This window comes from Lynx canadensis, chromosome B3 (assembly GCF_007474595.2).
Source record: "Lynx canadensis isolate LIC74 chromosome B3, mLynCan4.pri.v2, whole genome shotgun sequence".
Lineage (NCBI taxonomy): Eukaryota > Metazoa > Chordata > Mammalia > Carnivora > Felidae > Lynx > Lynx canadensis.
The window spans coordinates 121777259-121796125 of record NC_044308.2 but is presented as its reverse complement, the minus strand read 5'-3'; the positions used below and the strand labels follow the sequence as shown (position 1 = coordinate 121796125).

Genomic DNA, 18867 nt, shown 5'->3' with positions numbered 1-18867 from the left:
CGCAGCACTAAGGGGCCACTGAGGTTCACGGTCTTGAATCTGCAGCAAGAGTAGCCAGACTCACTGGGCCTCTCCCCCAGCTGTGCTCATCGGTGTGGATGCAGGTGAGCCGCTGTGGAAGAGGCAGACAGCTCGACCTAACCAGGGCAGACGTTTTCCCAAGTAAGTAGGAGAATGAGAGGGCTGGAGTTGTACATGAGGGAGTCGTTTTAATGACTGGCCAGGTAAGGACAGAAAGGACACACGAGATGGGCGAGGGATGGTGACAGGGGTCCACGGAGGTAGAACTGTCGGGTATCACAGGCTGTGAGCCGACACGTAGGACGTGGCTGTTGGAAAATGAGCTGTGTGGCACTGAGATTAAGAAGGGATCGGTTATGGGTAGAGAGGAGGTCTAGGGCATGAAAACAGAGACAGCGACTGAGTGGTGTCAAGGAACTGGGAGGCTGGAATGTCCTTTATGGACAGGTGGATCTTGAAATCGGTAAGAATGAAGACGGGAACAGCACTGATGTGACGGTGAGGCAAGAACTGAACTCTTCTGGGAAGGAGGGGAGTGATCTGGTGGCGGGGGGGAGTCAGCGCCTGTACCAAAGACGGGGTGTCTAGGCTGACACCTTGGGTCCAAGATGGGGGCTTCAGCAGGAAGGAAGGAAGAAGAGTCTGGAAGATGCACAGAGGAGCAAGGAATACATCTCTCTTGTCCCCAGGCCTGAGAGGGTGGCAAGGGAGGCCCTGTCCTGGGGAGTCTAAGGTTTCAGTTCCCAGTGGGCAGGCGAGGTGCTACAGGAGCTGGGGGTGTTTCTGGGCATCTTGGGCTCTGTGGCACTGAATGCCAGTTCCAACACTTACTAGTCACCTCGAGCAAGCTACTTAAGGTCTCCCTGCCTCATTTACTCATCTACAAAAGGGGAGTGGTGTTAGTAACTAGTACTCACTTTGCAGTGCTATTAAGAGGGGTAAGTGGGGGCATCTGGGTGGCTCAGTCGGTTAAGTGTCTGACTCTTGATTTCAGCTCAGGTCATGATCTCATGCTTTGTGAGGTGGAGCCCCATGTCGGGCTCTGAACTGACAGCATGGGGCTTGCTTGGGGTTCTCCCTCTCATTCTTTCTGCCCCTTCCCCCTCAATAAACAAATACACATTTTTTAAAAAAGATGGATAACTGGGTTAAGATTTGTCAGTCATGGAGAGCAATGCCTGGGACACAGAAGTATCACACAGACACTTGTCAAATGAAAAGTGGGCGCAGAGCTCCAAGGGGCACAGCGGAATGCTGTCTGGAGTTGGGGAGGCTTTGGAGATGGGGACAGAGAAGGGAATAAAGGAGAGGGTGGTGTGCAGGACGGGTCCGGGGCTCTCTGTGCTAACTCACAAAAATAGGGAAACACACGAACTCATCCTTCTACCTACCAGATCAGCATCCTTCTGTTCCCCTCTCTTTCTGCAGGGGCTGCCCACGGTTTTACTACCCCAGGTCACTGCTTAACTCATTGACACAAGCATGTTTAGCTAAATATAAACTTACAAGGATTTACACTGAACATGGTACCTTTTTTTATAGTTTTTTTTTTTAATATATATTTTTGTAACGTTTATTTATTTTTGGGACAGAGAGAGACAGAGCATGAACGGGGGAGGGGCAGAGAGAGAGGGGGACACAGAATCGGAAGCAGGCTCCAGGCTCTGAGCCATCAGCCCAGAGCCCGACGCGGGGCTCGAACTCACGGACCGCGAGATCGTGACCCGGGCTGAAGTCGGCCGCTTAACCGACTGAGCCACCCAGGCGCCCCTATAGTTTTTTTTTTTTAATGTTTACTTATTTATTTTGAAAGAGAGAGAGTGCGTGGGGTAAGAAGCAGAGAGAGAGAGAGGAAGAGAAAGAATCCCAAGTAGGCTCCACACTGTCAGTGCACAGCCCTGACACGGGGCTCGATCCCACGAAGCGTGAGATCATGACCTGAGCCAAAACCAAGAGTCGGAGGCTTAACCCACTGAGCTGCTGGGCGCCCCTGCACGCGCTCCCGTTTAACAGCAAGCCTTCTGCCGGAAAAGCCAGAGTAGCCCGAGGGGCGTTTCTCTTGGCATCTCTGGAAGCTGCGGCACCAAGGTACAGTTCTGCTGGCGGCCACCTGGGGGAGCCCGCGCTGAGGAAGCCGCGGGGGAAGGCGGGGCGCGGGAGGCGCAGGCGCGATCTGAAGGCCTTGGAGGGCCGTTCCCTACCTGCGTCAGTTCTCCAGAGAGGGTCTAAGTCAGGCCTGGGGGCTTCGCTCAGCTACCCGGAAGCTGCAAAAGAACAAATGCAATCTGAAGACCACAAGGCCTAGGGGCCCAGGCCGTCTGCCAGGGCGGCATCATCTCTCAGGGCTCCTGAACATCTTTATGTTCAGGATATACGTCCTTTATCACGTGTATTTTGCAAATACTTTTTCCCAGTCTGTTGCTCGTCTATTTGTTTTCTTCGTGGTATCTTTGAAGCACCACCGTTTTGGATTTTGACAAAGTCCAGTTTATCAAATGTTCTTTTATGGACCGTGCTTTGGGGATGGTGATGGTGTCTAGGAAATCTTTGCCTACTCCTATGTTTTCTCCTAAAAATCTTATAGTTTTAGCTCTGACACTGAAGTCTATGATCCATTTTGAGTTAAAGTTTGCAGAGGCTGTGACGTAAGCGTCTAAGTTCATCTTTTGGCGAGTGGCTATGCACTTGCCCAGCACCCTTTGCTGGATCTCATCTTTAAAACGAGGGGAACAGCTGGGAAGCCCCTGTCAGGGCTGTCTGGGGGACTGGAACCAGGGCAGGGATGTGCAAGTGCTTGGTGACCAACAGCACAGCCAGAAGGACGTGTGACTTTTATTTGGTTAATACCGTACATGATGAGGGAAGGGGGTGGGCCCGGGCTGGGAAGAGCTCTGCCTTCCATCTGGCTCTAAGGAGGTTTGAGTCCTGGGTGCTGCTCTTTTCCACTTAACTCCTACACACTCATTTTCTCTCCTTCCAAAAGCACCCCCCTTCCTCCCTCCCTCCTCCTCCCTTCCTTCCTTCCACAAAGAAGGGCTGAGTACCTACCATGCACCAGCCATCATGCGAGGCCCTGGGGGCCTGGCAGTTCCGTTTCTCACCAATATGAGTCTCCCAGACTCACTGGGGAGACCTGTAAGCATGCCAGGCACGAGCCACCACACACTCTGGCACACTTTGGTAACCCAGGTAAAGGGGGTCATGGGGAGGGCCCACCTTGAGCGGTCAGAGAAGCCTTCTGCAAGGAAGTCACCTCTGAGCTGAGATGCGAGGAATTCGAATCAGCAGTGTGGTGGGGAGCATGGACAGAGGGAACCATGTTGGCCAAGAGCCAGAGGGGGCACAGAGCATGGTGTTTTGGGAATGTGAAAACGAGTAGTCATGGCTCGAGTGCAGGATGGATCACTGGTTTATGCTTTCATTTGTTCATTTGTTCGTTCAACAACAATTCGTGGCAAATCTACTCTTCCCAGGAAGTACAAATGCAAGTTCCTCTTCAGGGGGTTCCCAGTGTTTGGGGTTTTGGGGAGACGACTGCTGTTGGGAGAGGCATGGCCCAGCTGCCCTTCTGCCTAGGAGGGCCTCCAGACACAAGGTCCGAGCCTCTAACCTGGAGTGGGATGCAGTCCATCGGCAGGGTTGGGCAGGTGCAGCCTGCAGGAAGGTGAGGCAGGTGAAGGAAGGAGGTGAGGAAAGAGAAGAGAGAAGAGAGCCTCGCCCCCATCTCAGCACCTTCCTCAGCTTCCTCAGCAGCAAGCAGAGGCAGTGTCACGGAAACCCAGAGCATCGTCCTGCCTTTTGTCCTCACCCCTAAACCACGACTGGACCTCCTTTCTGGAGAGGTTTCCTTCTTCCTTCTTTCTAGCTCTTGGGTGTGAAGAAGAGGGGTAGAGAGCTTTCTGGAGACCAACGTAGCAGCAGTGGAAAGAATGCAACTTGAAATCTGAGGGTTATAAGGGAACACAGAACAGGGGCACCCACCTGCCCGGTGCAGGGGCATCAGGGAATTTCTCTTCAGGCATGAATTTTAGGGAGGCATGAACACAGGGAGGTTATTCAGGGCTGTGGGAAGAAGTGGACTGTCTGCAGCCAGACTGTCTGGGCTTAAATCCCAGGTCCACCCCTGTTCGCTGTGTGACCACGGACAGAGACCTCAGCTCTCTGGGTTTTAGTTTCCACCTCTGGAAAGCGGGGATAATGGCACTGCCTCACAAGGTTGTTGTGAACACGGAATGAGTTAACTCACACAAACCCCTTTGCAAATGCTTGAGAAGCAGTGCCATTAGCCAGTACTACCGTCACTGGCACCAGGTCATCTGCGACGTGCTGGTGAAGGGCCCAGACTGGACCATTCCTGGTCTCCTCCCGTCTACTCTGTTCTGGAACAGACCAGGGGAGGACTGTCCAAGACCCCACAAACTGCAGCCTGGAGGCTGCTGCCTCTGTTCTTTTTATGCATGAAAAACGAATGTCAGCCTGGATTTTTGGGCCAAGGAGGGGCAGTGAGTGACGGTGGGGATGCCGGCTGGGGGGTCAGGATCCTCAGTCCCCTCCTCAGCTGCACATCTTATCTGATGGGGAAGTGTGTGGCCTTCCTCCCCTCCCATTTCTCCCCGTCCTGGCCTCTAGTGGCAGAAGCTGGAGGCTGGGCAGTCCCAGGCCGCAGGCGTGGTTTGCTTGGGGAAGTGGGCAAAAGCTTCAAAAAGAACGAGCTCTGTCTTTATTAGTCAGTCCCCTGGTCTGGCGCTCACCTCCTTCCTTCCAGACCTGGCCTGGCTTCAGCTACTGCTGTCCTAACCAGCCAGGCCAGCAGGCCAGGCCCTCCTCATCTCAAGGCCAAGTCTTCTGTGTGAGGAGCCCAGATCCCACAGCTAGGGCAGCCCAGGAAGCCCTCGGTGTGTGTGGGAGGGGCACGATCTTATTAGTAGCTAACATTTATAGAGCACTTACTATAGGAGAAATACTTCCCATTTAAGTATGTAGCTCTCACAAGTACCTAAGGGTACTAAAATCATCCCCTGATGAGAGGACAATTAAGGCCCAGACAGGTGAAATCACTTGCCTAAGGTCATGGTGCTAGTAAGTGGCATGCCACCTTCTCTCTTGCCACCACAGGTCCCTTGCATATGCTAGACCTTCCACCTGGAATATTCCTCCCTCCCACTAGTTAACTCATTTTCCCCTAGTTAATTGCAGCTCGGTTTTTGCCTCCATAGGGAAGAACCCCAGACCAGGTGAAGCCCCCACATTCCATGCCTCAGAGCATCTTGGGTCACAGACACAGTATGACATTTAAGAGTGGGTCCCAAATCCTGTCTCTGCTATTTATAAGCTCCATGTCCTTGGGCAAATATCTCAGCTTCCCTGTGCCTCGGTTTCCTTATCTGTAACATGGAGATGTTAATAGCATCTACCTTATTGGCTGGGTGTTAGGAATGTATGAACCAATTCACATAAAACACTTAGAACGGTACTGCTATATAGCAATGGCTCAATACAGTTAAGTATTATTTTCCTTGTTTGAACCTAGTACATTTGACGTTCATTTACAAGATGACGTACTAAATGGCTGGCTCCACCAGTGGGTGCAAAGCTCCTTAATGGCTACGTTTGCTTAGTATTTTCTCTGCTGTGCTGGTTAGAGCTTGGTGCTTTACAAATATTTGTGGAAAAGGGGCCCCTGGGTGACTCAGTCGGTTAAGCGTCCGACTTTGGCTCGGGTCATGATCTTGCGATTCGTGGGTTCATGGGTTCGTGGGTTCGTGGGTTTGAGCCCAGTGTCGGGCTCTGTGCTGACAGCTCGGAGCCTGGAGCCTGCTGCGGATTCTGTGTCTCCCTCTCTCTCCGCCCCTCCCCACTCGTGCTCTGTCTCTCTGCAAATATTTGTGGAAGAAAGGAATGACTGGCAGCAGGCTGGGGTGGGTCTCACTTGGCCCCCCGATCTCCAACCCAGAGTGTCTGGCTGGAGGGGCTCCTACAAATTCTCGAATCTAAGCCCTTCTTCACACAGATGAGCAGAGGTTTGCTGCAGCCGAGTATGTCCTTGGCCTCCAGTCTCACAGGGCTGGGTGGCCCCTGGCCACCCCGTCCCCCCTGGAGCTCAGCTCAATCAGTAGATTGAGGGCACGGTGAGATCTCAGGCTGAGCAGCCACACACACACACACACACACACACACACACACACACACACCTGGCACATCTCTTATCTGAGTGTTGTGGAGCGAACACATTCCCTCCACAAGCTGCAGGCTTCACTTCGACCCTGATTTACTGCCGTAATTCCTGTCTCTGTGGTAACAAGCGGGACTGAGCCTTCGGCTAGCAAAGACTGGGCAAAGGGCTCGTCGTCGTCAGGCCAGTACTGTTGTTCTCTCCCCAGCCTCCTGCCCGCTGGATTTCTCTGAGGGAGTCCTGAGTGGGCTGGGAGGGGAGGGCTCCGGAGGGGAGGCACAGCCCCAGTTAGAGCAGGATGAAGGTGCCCGGCAGCGGGAGCTAACAGGCAGGAGGCACTGTTGGGTGCCGTCCCCCTCAGCTCCTGCTGCTGCTAGGACGGCCTCTGGTGGACTGTGCCACATGCTGGGGAGACAGAGGGGCTGAGCCCCAGCCCATGCACACCCAACCCACTGTCGATGACTGGTCAATGTGTAACTAGAACCAGCCTTAACTGGACACCTGCTCTGTGCCCGCACTGGGCTAGGAAGTGGGGAGGAAAGCTAAACTACAATAGACCTAGCCTCAGTGAGCGTTCCATGGACCCGGCCTAGTGAGCGGTCTGTGGTCCTGGCCTCAGTAAGCGTTCTGTGGTCCTGGCCTCAGTGAGCGTTCCGTGGTCCTGGCCTCAGTGAGCGTTCCACGGTCCTGGCCTAGTGAGCGGTCCGTGGTCCTGGCCTCAGTGAGCGTTCCGTGGTCCTGGCCTCAGTGAGCGTTCCACGGTCCTGGCCTAGTGAGCGGTCCGTGGTCCTGGCCTCAGTGAGCGTTCCATGGACCTGGCCTAGTGAGCGGTTCATGGTCCTGGCCTCAGTAAGCGTTCCGTGGTCCTGGCCTCAGTGAGCGTTCCGTGGTCCTGGCCTCAGTGAGCGTTCCATGGACCTGGCCTAGTGAGCGTTCTGTGGACCTGGCCTAGTGAGCGGTCCATGGTCCTGGCCTCAGTGAGCGTTCTGTGGTCCTGGCCTAGTGAGCAGTCCGTGGTCCTGGCCTCAGTGAGCATTCCGTGGACCTGGCCTAGTGAGCAGTCCGTGGTCCTGGCCTCAGTGAGTGTTCTGTGGTCCTGGCCTAGTGAGCAGTCCGTGGTCCTGGCCTCAGTGAGCATTCTGTGGACCTGGCCTAGTGAGCGGTCCGTGGTCCTGGCCTCAGTAAGCGTTCTGTGGTCCTGGCCTCAGTAAGCGTTCCGTGGACCTGGCCTAGTGAGCAGTCTGTGGTCCTGGCCTCAGTGAGTGTTCCGTGGTCCTGGCCTCAGTGAGCATTCTGTGGACCTGGCCTAGTGAGCGGTCCGTGGTCCTGGCCTCAGTGAGAGTTCCATGGTCCTGGCCTCTGTGAGCGGTCCGTGGTCCTGGCCTCAGTGAGTGGTCCATGGACCTGGCCGCAGTGAGTGTTCGTTCCATCAGGTGGGAGAGGCCCCAAAACATGAAAGCAGGTAATCGGAATAAAGAGTAACAGATGCTCTGTTGAGTGAAGAAAACAAGACACGGACGATGGCGCAGGGAAAACGCCCTGCACGTCTGCCTGGTCTCTGGAAGGAAACCCAGGACACACTTAAGTGGTTGCCTTCTGGGAAGGAAACTAGGTGGAGGCTGAAGCCTCCTGAGGAAGACTTACTTTCATTATATTCTCTTTTTCGCTTTTTGAGTGTTGTACTGGGCACACCTAACCAAGCAAAACGAACAAACAAACAAAAACCAAACCAAGATGAAAAGCCGCGCTGGGATAAGTGCCATAGCAGGGTGTGACCCGCATTGTGCTGGTTCCAGAGGCGGGGACTCTAACATCGAGGACTCTTCTCCCCTCAGGATCCGAGGGTTCTCATCTGCCAGGGCTCTGTGTGTGTGTGTGTGTGTGCGCGCGCGCGTGTGTGTGTGTGTGTCTGTCTCCATACCTGTGCATTTGGGAATGTGTGAATGCACTGGATTGAATTCCTGTCCACTTGGAGCCACAGAATATGACCTTATTTGGAAATAGGGTCTCTGTGGATAGAACTAGTTAAAGTGAAGTCGTACTAGATTAGGGTGGGCCATAAGGCCACCGCCTGGTGTCCCCATACGAAGTCTTCATGGAGACACAGACAAGACAGCCACGAGAACACAGGCCAAGACAGAGACATGAAACCACACAAGTCAAGGTGCAGGGGTGCCGGCCACTCCCACAAGCCAGAAGCGGCCAGGGAGGCTTCCCCCCCGAGAGCCTGCAGGAGGGCACAGCCCCTGCCAGCACACTGGATGTCACCCTTCCGGCCTCCAGAACTCTGAGAAAATGAACGTCTGTGGTTTGTGGCTGCAGGGTCTGGGGTAATTTGCTACAGCTGCCCTCGGAATGGATCCAGTGGACCTACGCATTTACGTTTGTGTATTTTGAGGTGTATCGGTGTATTGTGTGTGTGCATCTGCGTAGGGGGAGTGGCATTTGGGTGTGCTTGGGAATGTGTTTATGACTATTTGGGTTTTGTGTGCTTGTGTGTGCTTTGGGGAGCATGCATGTTTATGTATTTGTATGTGGGCATGCTGAGTTGTGTATGTGTGTGTGCATGTGTGTTGGGGGGGTGGGGAGAGAACTCATGGATGTAGCCAATGCTCTCTAGGGTCCTTCTTAGCCCTAATATTCCAGAAGTCTGCCCTGAATTTTGCTACAGGGGCTGGCCTCGAAGGGCTGCTGGTCAATGGCAGTGGGGAGAGCCTAGCACCAAGACCCGGTTGGACCCATTCTGATCTAGTGCCGCTTGGGAAAGGAGAGGTCTGTGGGGACAGTGTTCTCCCCCGCACCTGCCCTGTCAGCAAAAGGGTCTCAAGCTCAGGAGCGTGGGATCAGCAGGAGCTATGTCCTGGGGACCTAGCCGACAGCTTTCTTGGAAGCCTTCAGCAGAGCAGAGACCCCCGAGACCCTACCTCCTATGGACCTGAGTTACTCTGAAACATGAGAGTGGTTCTCACACTCTGGTGCCTCAGCATCACGTGGAGGGCTTGTTTCCCGCAGATGCTGCCTCCCTGCCTGAGTTTCTGATGTGGCAGGTCTGGGGTGGAGTCTAGAAGTTCCTGGGTTCCTGGGTGATGCTGACATTGCTGAATGGGGCTTCGAGGATCACTGCACTGGGCCATGGGACGCGGGGCGGGGTGGTCTTCAGCCTCCACACCCTACCCCCAGGCCTCGGTGTGGGCATCCTGGTCTTTCAGGACAGGCCCTTGAAAAGTCAGGCCTGGAAGGCACAATCCTATTCTCTCAGTCCGTCTCTCCCGGCTGCCTGTCACTCATGAAACCATTCATTCAGCAAAATAATGGGCCAGACTGTTCCTTGCATTCAAGGTGCTTATAGTCAAAGCACAAGACTCTAGTGGGTACAAAGACCCCAAAGAAACTGTGACAGGTCTGCATAAGTGCACTCCAGAGGCCTGGTGAAGGGGTGCCGGGAGCACAGAGGAGGAGCCCTGGACAATCCAGAAAGGCTGCCTGGAGGTGGTGCTGGCCAAGGCGGCTCTTCAAAGTCGGACAGCAGTAGTCACGTGAATTGAGGGCTTACTGCCAGATGTTGTGCTCAGAGTCTGTAAGCGTGGGCTCTTTTAATCCTCACAACCCCAAGGTGGGAACTACTGTCACTAAAGAGAGATTTGAGTCCAGCAGCCACATTCCTAACCTTGGGTGCACATGGGGCTTCTGCCCCGGAGTTGGAGCTGGGGTTACAGCCACGGGAATGCCTTCCCGAGGGCACACGACATTCCAGGAGGAGACCAGGAATACACAAAAGTGGAGAGCAAGGTGGGCTCGGATTACGTTAGGACTGTCCCCTGAGGGAGTTCAGGTCCCCATATAGAAACGCACCACCCCTTGGGGCGGCAGAGATGGGAGGGACACCCAGCTCTGTTCCCATCTGTCTAAATAGGGCAAGAGCCAGGCTGGCTGCTGGCAGGGGTGGTGGTAGGGGGGGCGGGGGGAGGCGGTGGTGGCAGGGGGAGGGGGTTGGAGAGAGGTAGAGGGAGAGCCCAGAGCGCAGCGGCTCCAGCCACGGCGGCGGGGAGCCAGATGGCAGAGGCTGCGAGGCTGGCTCACGTGGCTTCACGGGACCTGTGGGACAGAGAGGGTCCAGGGCACAAGTGGCCTGAGGATGACGGTGCTGCTGTAGTGGGGGCTCTCTGGTTACAGATTTGACCATGATGAGGGCCAGCCCTGGAGAGTGGCTGAGGAGTGACGGGCTGGCACAGCCTCTGTGACATAGGGTGGTCCCCGTACTCCGGCCCCCAAGCAATCTCTGAGAGGGGTCCTGGCCTCCTCAACTAGAGCATAAACTCCCAGGCCATGGGCCAGCCTCATCGTGACCTGGCTCCTGCCTCTTGGACAGGGGAGTCAAGAAAGTCATTCTGATCCTCACTGAATGAGGACTCAAAAGAGCTCCTTGAATTCAGAGGATAGAACCAGAGGAAGTGAGCCCCAGCCGCGGTAAGACGTATTCTAGTTAGACACCAGGAAACACTGGTCTGGGATGCTGAAGGGGGTAGTAGCTATTTCTGGGGAAGAAAAAACCCACCCTCTGTCTCTTGACAACCTGCCTCAACTAGAAGAAACATGGCGGGGAACCTCTGTCCCGTTTCTTCACTAGCACCTCCATCCTGTCTCACCTACATTTCGGTTCCCTCTCTCCTTTCCTGCTCGTCTCCCTCTTCTGCCTTCTTTGTGTGAGTGGGACAACCCCCGACCCCCACGACCACTTGTCCCAGTATTTCTGGGGACCTTTGAGCTTGGCCATACTCAATTCAGCCAATGTTTGCTGAGCCCTACACCTGCCTCATGGAAAGATCACATAATTAAACCAATGCCTATACCAAAGGCAGAGAGTAACGGCCATGAGAAAGGTAAAGCCAAGGTAATGGGGCTCAGAGACCACAGCTCCCCAGGGTCAGGGAAGTCTTCAGAGAGGCGGCAGGCTAACAGAAACCATTGAGACAGGGGCATTTGGGGCAGAGAGAACAGATGAGTGATGGAGAGAAGCAGAGAGTGGAATATTCCAGAAACGGCAGGTAGACTAGGCTGCAGAGGTGGGGTGAGCAGGGTCTGGTGAGATAAAAGGAAGGGCGTGAATTTCAGAATGAATGATTTGTACTTAATTGCGTAGGCAATAGGAAACTATTGAAGGTTTCAGAGGAAGGGCATGACATTATCTGGGCTGGGACTAGAAGGGTTTCTAGATTTAGCTCCTATCCTGGGATCTCGTGAAGGGCACTTGGCCCCGATTCTGAGCTCACGGGCTTCTCAGAGGTTCCCGAGGGGAGCAGACAATCGGCGTCTCCAATGTCACCTTTTTGGTGAGGCCTGTCCTGATGACCGTATTTAATAATCAAACTCCCCAGGCCCTCCCATCCCCTCTCCTCCCCTGTTTTTCCACTGGATTTATCTCCTACCACCCTTTGCCCATAGTTTATGCTGTTTATTGTCTGTCCTCGCCCTCATTAGAATGAAGGCCCCATGAGGGCAGGATCTATGTCTATCTGTCTTGCTGCTGAATATTCCAGTGTTTAGCATACCGCTTGGAATCCCAACAAATTCATTCACTTGTTGAATGAATAAAGCCAAACACGCCTCCGTGCAGGAACCAGCATGGTCTACTGTGTTCCCTCTCTGTCACTTCACTCCTGGCTTCCTGAGCATGGCAGCACCGGTGTGGAAAATCTCTGCGAAAGCCAGACAGAGCTCTGCTTCTTCTCCACTGAGCCTCGCGCCCTTGCCAGGATTCGGAGATTTGGACTGTTCTCTCTCCCCTCCCTTGCCAAAGATACCACCGCTTTTCTTCATCTTAGAGTGGAGGCCAAGCGAGGAGATTTTCAACTAAGGAAAGTGAGAGGCTTGCAGGACAGAGGCAGCTGCACCTGGCAGCCTGGAAGAACACCTCTGACGGACGGAGCAAAATGACCACAAGTTACAGGGTGCCCCGCCCCATGTAGGCACTGTACAGGTGCCCCCTGGGCACTTTGATCCATTTTGGCCTCCCATCAATCCAATGGAACGGGTACTGTTCTCCCGTTTTATAGATGGAAAAATAGAGGCTCAGAGAAGCTAACTGACATGGCCAAGGTCTCCCCACCCAGTGAGGAGCCCGGTTTTGGACATGAGTCTGTCCTACTTCAACCCGGTGCCCGCTCCTCTGTGGCACGAGCCTCTTTTCTGCCAGGGAAGCAGTGAGGTGCAGGATGGGGGGCTTGCCAGGTTTCCTGACCAAGGTGCCATGTTGCGGGTGGTTTCTGCTGGCCTTGGGCTTCCCACCTGAGCTGTGGGAGTTGAGGTTCTGGCCACTTCCCAGGGATGGATGAGGACAAAGACGTCCGTCTGCCACCTGGCTGGAACTCATCCGAGTGTGAGTTGTAACTGCGGTCACTGCCTGCTCTGGCCTGTAGCCGGGCATCCCCTCCTCACTCTGACATGTACCAGGAGGGCTGGAGCCCGAATGGCGCCCCCTGCACGTGAGGCCCCGGCAGCTCCGGGAAAACCAAATCTGCCCCCTGGGCAGATGCAGCGACAGACAACCAGGGCTGCTCCTGCCAGGGCACGACGGGGGAGGCAGAAGAGCCTGGATCAAGCCCCCAGCTGTGGGGTTGCCAGGGGCTGTGCTTCCATTCCTAGGGACTCAGTTCACCCACCTTGAGGGTGGAAACCCTCTCTCTCAGCAAACACTACTGATTCCTTATTATGTGCAAGGAAAACAGTAAAGCTGCTGCTTTTGAGGCCCTTAAAGGACAGGTTAGACACAGTCACTGAACGGGCAATGGGGAGCCATGATGGTTTTGGAGCAGGGCAGAGAGATGACTACTTTGCTTTAGGGAGGTTAATCAGGAAGCAGAGTGTGGCTTTTGTAATGACCAGGGCTAACACGGGTCAGCGCTCACTGAGTGCTGGAGGTTGTTCCAAGCGCTTTACAGATATTAACTTTAATATCTATATTAAATATCTGGGGACTGCTGGTATCCCCATTTCACAGATGAAAAGACAGAGATCACAAAGCTAGTGGGTGGTGGCATTGGGACCTGCGCCCTCCTTGCTCCCGAGCCTGCGCTCTCCACCACAATTCGATGCTGCCTCTCGGGGCAATCTAGACCAGGCGGACCAGGGTCCAGTGCGGGCTGGGGGTGCGCGTGGCCAGAAAGATGGACGTGAACTACTCGCCTGTGGCTAAGACTCCTTGACCTGGAGAGCTCTCACAGGCCGGGCCAGGAAATTATAAGGGAGATGTGAACATCAAGCACTTTGATCTGCACAGAAAAGAACTCTATCTATGATCGCTTTTATTGATAATGGCAACAATCAGTGTTCTTGGCCAATAGCTTACACAGCGGTTAACTTCTTTGGTAGAAAAGAGATTTTAGAGACTCTCAGATAGAGAGATCTTATCACTGTGAGAGCCTGTCTTGACTACCCAATCCCTTCTTGATTTGACTGATTGATTGATTGATGTTTATTTATTTTTGAGAGAGAGCTAGAGCACACACAGGGGAGGGGCAGAGAGGGAGACACAGAATCCAAAGCAGGCTCCAGGCTCTGAGCTGTCAGCACAGAGTCTGACATGGGGCTTGAACCCACAAACCGTGAGATAATGACCTGAGTCACCCAGGCACCCCCCTTCTTGATTTTATTAACTTACTTAAACTAGGGAGAAAGCCTCACTGCGATGCTAACTTGGCTTTAATGCCCTCTGCTTGGGATGTCTGATCACTGCCAGTGTCCCTGTCACAAAGGGGGATGAGTTGCTACGAGTCACTGGGTAGGTGGAAGGAGGGGAAAGAACTGGGGGTCCTCCTGGCTGAGGCTGGGCAGGGAGGAAGGGGCTGAACCACGAAGGGCTGCCTGAGACCCAAGGGCTTTCGGTGCTGTTTTGACGAGATTACAGCTGGTTCCTTAGACATGTTCAGCTACAACATTGTCAACAACACTATTGATATTATGCTTGAGAGGTTAAAAGAGACTGAGGTTGGATTATATCACTAAGATCCCTTCCAGTTCTAAGAGTCTATGGAGATACCATCTGTCCCAATCCCTGTGTCTGGCTGCGTTCTAGGCCTGTCCCAAACCAGGCTCAGCTGGGCAGGAGCCAGTCGAGACCCAGCTAAGGGTTCAGAGTGGGTGTTTCTTCAGGCAGGGGACATCCTACCGGAGCCAGAGTAGCCTTTGGCCCCCTTCCCAGGCTTTGGGAGTCGAGGTCACCTGGGGCAGTGTCCTTTGGAGAGAGGACTGGGCTTTCCTGTACCTCTTTCAGGTTGTGGGTTTAGGAGGGTTTAGGGAGAACCTTCACCCAAGCACTGACTGGAAAGCCACAGGCCATGGGCAGTGGGGTGGTCACATTTCCTGAGCCTGAGAGAGAGTTGGCACGAGGGTCTTAGCACTGCTGGGTGGGATGGCTGCAAGGGCACCTACCTGGACCAGCAGGTGAGGTTTGTGGCTCAGGCAGATGGGTGGTTCACTGGCCCTCCCTCCTCTTGATCGGTCCTCAGGTGCTTCTGAGCGGCCCAGCCTTGTCCCTGCTCAGTTCCTGACAACGAAGGTGGTTCCTCCAAGGCTCTGTGGCATAGGGACAACAAAGCACTCTCAGGTCTCCCCAGCCTCCCCAAGCCAAGCACCCTCACCCAACATGCTCGTCAGCATCTTCTCATGAGGCCTGCCTCAGGGGAGTTCTCCTGGAGCGAGGGGCACCCCAGATGAAGCCATGACCCCCCAGTCTGCCCTATCTCCACATCCAGCTGCCCATCCCTGAGGTGGGTGAGCCAGGAGCCACCCTTCATCCCAGGTAAGCATGAGCCTGGGGATGCACTGTTCTAGGAGTCCAAGCACCGAGGTCCCCTCTGCCACTTCCCTCCTGGTGACTTGGAGCACCCCCACTTTCCCACACGGGGGCCTTCAGCCTAGATACCCAGACCGCCAGCAGCGCTGAGCTGGGGAGCTCAGGGGGGCCCATAAGCAGCAGGGGATTTCAAGTAGCATCGTAGGAGTCCCAGCTCTGCCCCCAGCCAGGGGCCCTGGGCAGCTGCTGAAACCTCACTAGGCCTCATTTCCTTTGGCGACATCTCTTCAGCCCTTCCAGATTTAAAATTACAGATGTAACAAGAGGGAACCTACCGAGAAACAAATTTTTTTTTTCAATGTTTATTTATTTTGGGGACAGAGAGAGACAGAGCACGAACAGGGGAGGGGCAGAGAGAGAGGGAGACACAGAATCAGAAACAGGCTCCAGGCTCCGAGCCATCAGCCCAGAGCCCGACGCGGGGCTCGAACTCACGGACCGCGAGATCATGACCTGGCTGAAGTCGGACGCTTAACCGACTGCGCCACCCAGGCGCCCCTCCCGAGAAACAAATTTAAAGAGATAGTTCAGGGTGAGGCATTTAAATGGTATTCTCCCTTTCTAATTGCTTTCTTTTCCTTTTTAAATTCTGAAAATAACACGGTTGTAGGGGAAAAAAAAAAATCAAATGCACCGTGAAACCTCCCCCTGCGACCCCAAACCCCTGCTCCACTTCCAAACAGAGCCACACTTCCTGCTGTGCATTTCTGCAAAAATGTTCCCATAAATAATGACAAATACATATGTATGCCTGCCTCTTTATTTTAAACTCAGCCAGGAACATATTTCCAGTACTCTGCTTTGTTAACATACACCACACGTCCCCACATACCAGCACAGACAGAGCCTTCATTTTTGCGGCAGCTCATCCCTTCTGCTAAAAAATGCACTTATAATTTATGTGAATCCATCCTCGTCGATGGATGCTTAGGTTGTTTCTACCTTTCTGCCGCGCAAAACTGCAAAAAACGTCTTTGGTTATAATTGTCGTGCACGTGTGTGAGGTTAGCTGGAGGATAAATCCCCAGGGGTAAGGAGCCGAAGGTTAGGTGGGCCTGAAATTCTGAGAGGTGTTTCCAAATTGTCTTCCAAAGAGGATGAGCCAGTTTGAACTGCCCAGCCACGCACGCACGAGAGTGTCTGTTGCCTCCAACCTCGACAACACTGTGCGTTTTCCAGTTTTTTTAAAGTTTGCCAGTGTGAGTGTTGAAAAATGGTTATCGTTTCGGTGTGTAATTCTTTAATTATCAGAAAGGGCAGACATTATCTTCATGTTTATTGATTAACTGGCCTTTGCATTTTTCTGTGAACTGCCTATGTCCTTTCCAATTTATCTTACTGATTTTTAAAAGGTTTTTCTAAACTAAGGCAATGAATTAACTTTTTGTCATGTGTATTGCAAACTGTCATATTCTTTTTTACTTTATTTATGCCATCTTTTGCACAAAATTTCAGATTTTTCTGTGGTGAAAAGTATTTCTTACTAGAGCATCCTAAGAATCATTTGCCCCTGTTTACCACTAGTACTGTTAGGGTTTTCTTTCTTTCTTTTTAATCTTTCCTTCTTTCTAATCTTTTTTTTTTCTAGAATATATTTTGGTGTAAGGAGTATAGCTTACTCCTTATAGGAGTAAGGCCTATAGGAAGGAGTATGGCCAGCTTTATTTCTTTCCCCCAAGGGGCTAGATAGTTGTCCCAAAGTCACGTATGAATAATCTCTTCCCTCCCTCCACCCAGTCACCCTTTTTCTAAATTTAAAATCTCAATTTAACTATGTAGTAGGATGGATACAAAGAGCATGACCTCTGAGTCAAGTGCTGGTTCAAATTCTAGCTTCACTGGATCTAAGAGAAGTTACCTAACCTTCCCGTGCCTTGGTTTCCTCATCTGAAAATGGTAATAACAATAGCACCGTCTATTGTGAAGATTAAGTGAGTTATTTCAGGTAAAAGGTGCAGAAAAATGCGAGTATGCGCTGTCTATAAGAGACTCACCTCAGCTAGCTGTAAGGACACACATGGGCCACAAGCAAAAGGATGGGGGATGACCCTGTATGCAAATGGTAACTGAAAAAGAGGAGGGGTGGCCATACTTCCATCAGACAAAGTAGACTAAGAGTCCAACACTGCAGCAAGACACAAAGAAGGATATTACATATTGATGTAAGGGTCCATTCTCCAGGAAGTTATAATAATTATAAATATATATGCATCTAAATTTTTTTTTCAACGTTTACTTTTTTATATTTGGGACAGAGAGAGACAGAGCATGAACGGGGGAGGGGCAGAGAGAGAGGGAGACACAGAATCGGAAACAGGCTCCAGGCTCTGAGCCATCAGCCCAGAGCCCGACGCGGGGCTCGAACTCACGGACCGCGAGATCATGACCTGCCTGAAGTCGAACGCTTAACCGACTGCGCCACCCAGGCGCCCCTAAATATATATGCATCTAACAGCAGAGCACCCAAATAGGTGAAGCAGACAGACAGAATGGAAGGGAGAAAGAGTAACTCAGTAACAGTAGGAGATTTTAATAAACCACTTTCAATAATGGGCAGAGCAACCAGACAGAAGATCAATAAGGAAACAGAGGACTTGAATATACCCAACACTACAGACCAACTGGTCCCAGCACACAGGTGCAGGACACCCCACCCAACGGCTGCAGAACACACACTCTTCTTGAGTGCACAGACTGTGTCCCAGGACTGGTCACGTGCTAGGCTACAGGTGAAGGGCGTCCTACTGTGCCTGGCACATGGGAACCACTTCATGTCAGCGATTACTGTCATCCCTGCTGTCTATTAGACGTGCGTGGGTCTTTGTCTGGATAAACTTCTGTTCCATTGATCTGGGAGCCATGCCACCACTTGACAAATATTTATTACCATTGCCAGGCCCTATTCTAAGTGCTGGGGCACCAGGAGTGAACGGCAGTAGTAAGAATCTGCTCTTGCCACCTCTGCTTAGACTGACTTCTAATTATGTTTAGCACTTTTACTGATATTATAAATGCTTCTTTCCATTATATAAGACGCTAAAGTTTATATGTAATAGAGCTATACATTGTTGTCTTTAATATTTATTAGCCGCCATCTTACTATATTCTTTTATTATCTCTTCTAGTTTTTCAGTGGATGATCTTGTTCTTTTTTCCTTCAGGTGGTCAATCTCATCATCTACAGCTTTAATTGATAAATTGGCCTCCTTTTATAACTTTTATTTTCAAAATTTGTATTGGATTGTTTAATACTTCTAGAGAAGTATTGAAGAATGCTCAAGGTAATAGTGGTCCTTTTCCCCTTGTATGTGTGTATATCTGTACACACACACACACACACACACACATACATACACATGCATAAAATTATGTTAAGGAATATCCATCTACTCCTATTAAATAAGAGTTAAAATTGAGACCTGGAGTAGCCCAAGCAATCTTGAAAAAAGAAAAACAAAACTGAAGTTATCACAATTGCACATTTCAAGTTATATTATAAAGCTAAAGTAATCAAAACAGTATGGACTGGCACAAAAATAAACACATCCATCAATGGAATGGAACAGAAACCCCTAAAATAAACCCAAAATTATAAGGCCACTTAGACTTTGGCAAAGGAAAAGTGAATATCCAATGGTAAATGGTAGTCTTTTCAACAAATGGTGTTGGAAAAACTGGACAGCCACATGCAAAAGATTGAAACTGGACCCCTTTCTTACACCATACACAAAAATAAATTCAAAATGGATTAGAGACCTGAAACCATAAAAATCCTTGAAGAGAGCACAGGCAGTAATTTCTCTGATATCAGCCGTAGCACATT

The 18867-nt window shown here is 51.9% G+C and overlaps 1 protein-coding gene across 2 annotated transcripts in view; it reads right to left on the bottom strand.

Annotated features, from left to right (window-relative positions):
• Window positions 1–18867, bottom strand: part of TMEM63C (transmembrane protein 63C) — a 68501-nt gene that overhangs the window by 37576 nt on the left and 12058 nt on the right. For both annotated transcript variants that reach the window (XM_030319659.1, XM_030319661.1), the window contains exon 2: window positions 2223–2285. The gene's annotated coding sequence lies outside the window, so the exon portion shown is untranslated. The remainder of the gene's footprint in view (window positions 1–2222; window positions 2286–18867) is intronic.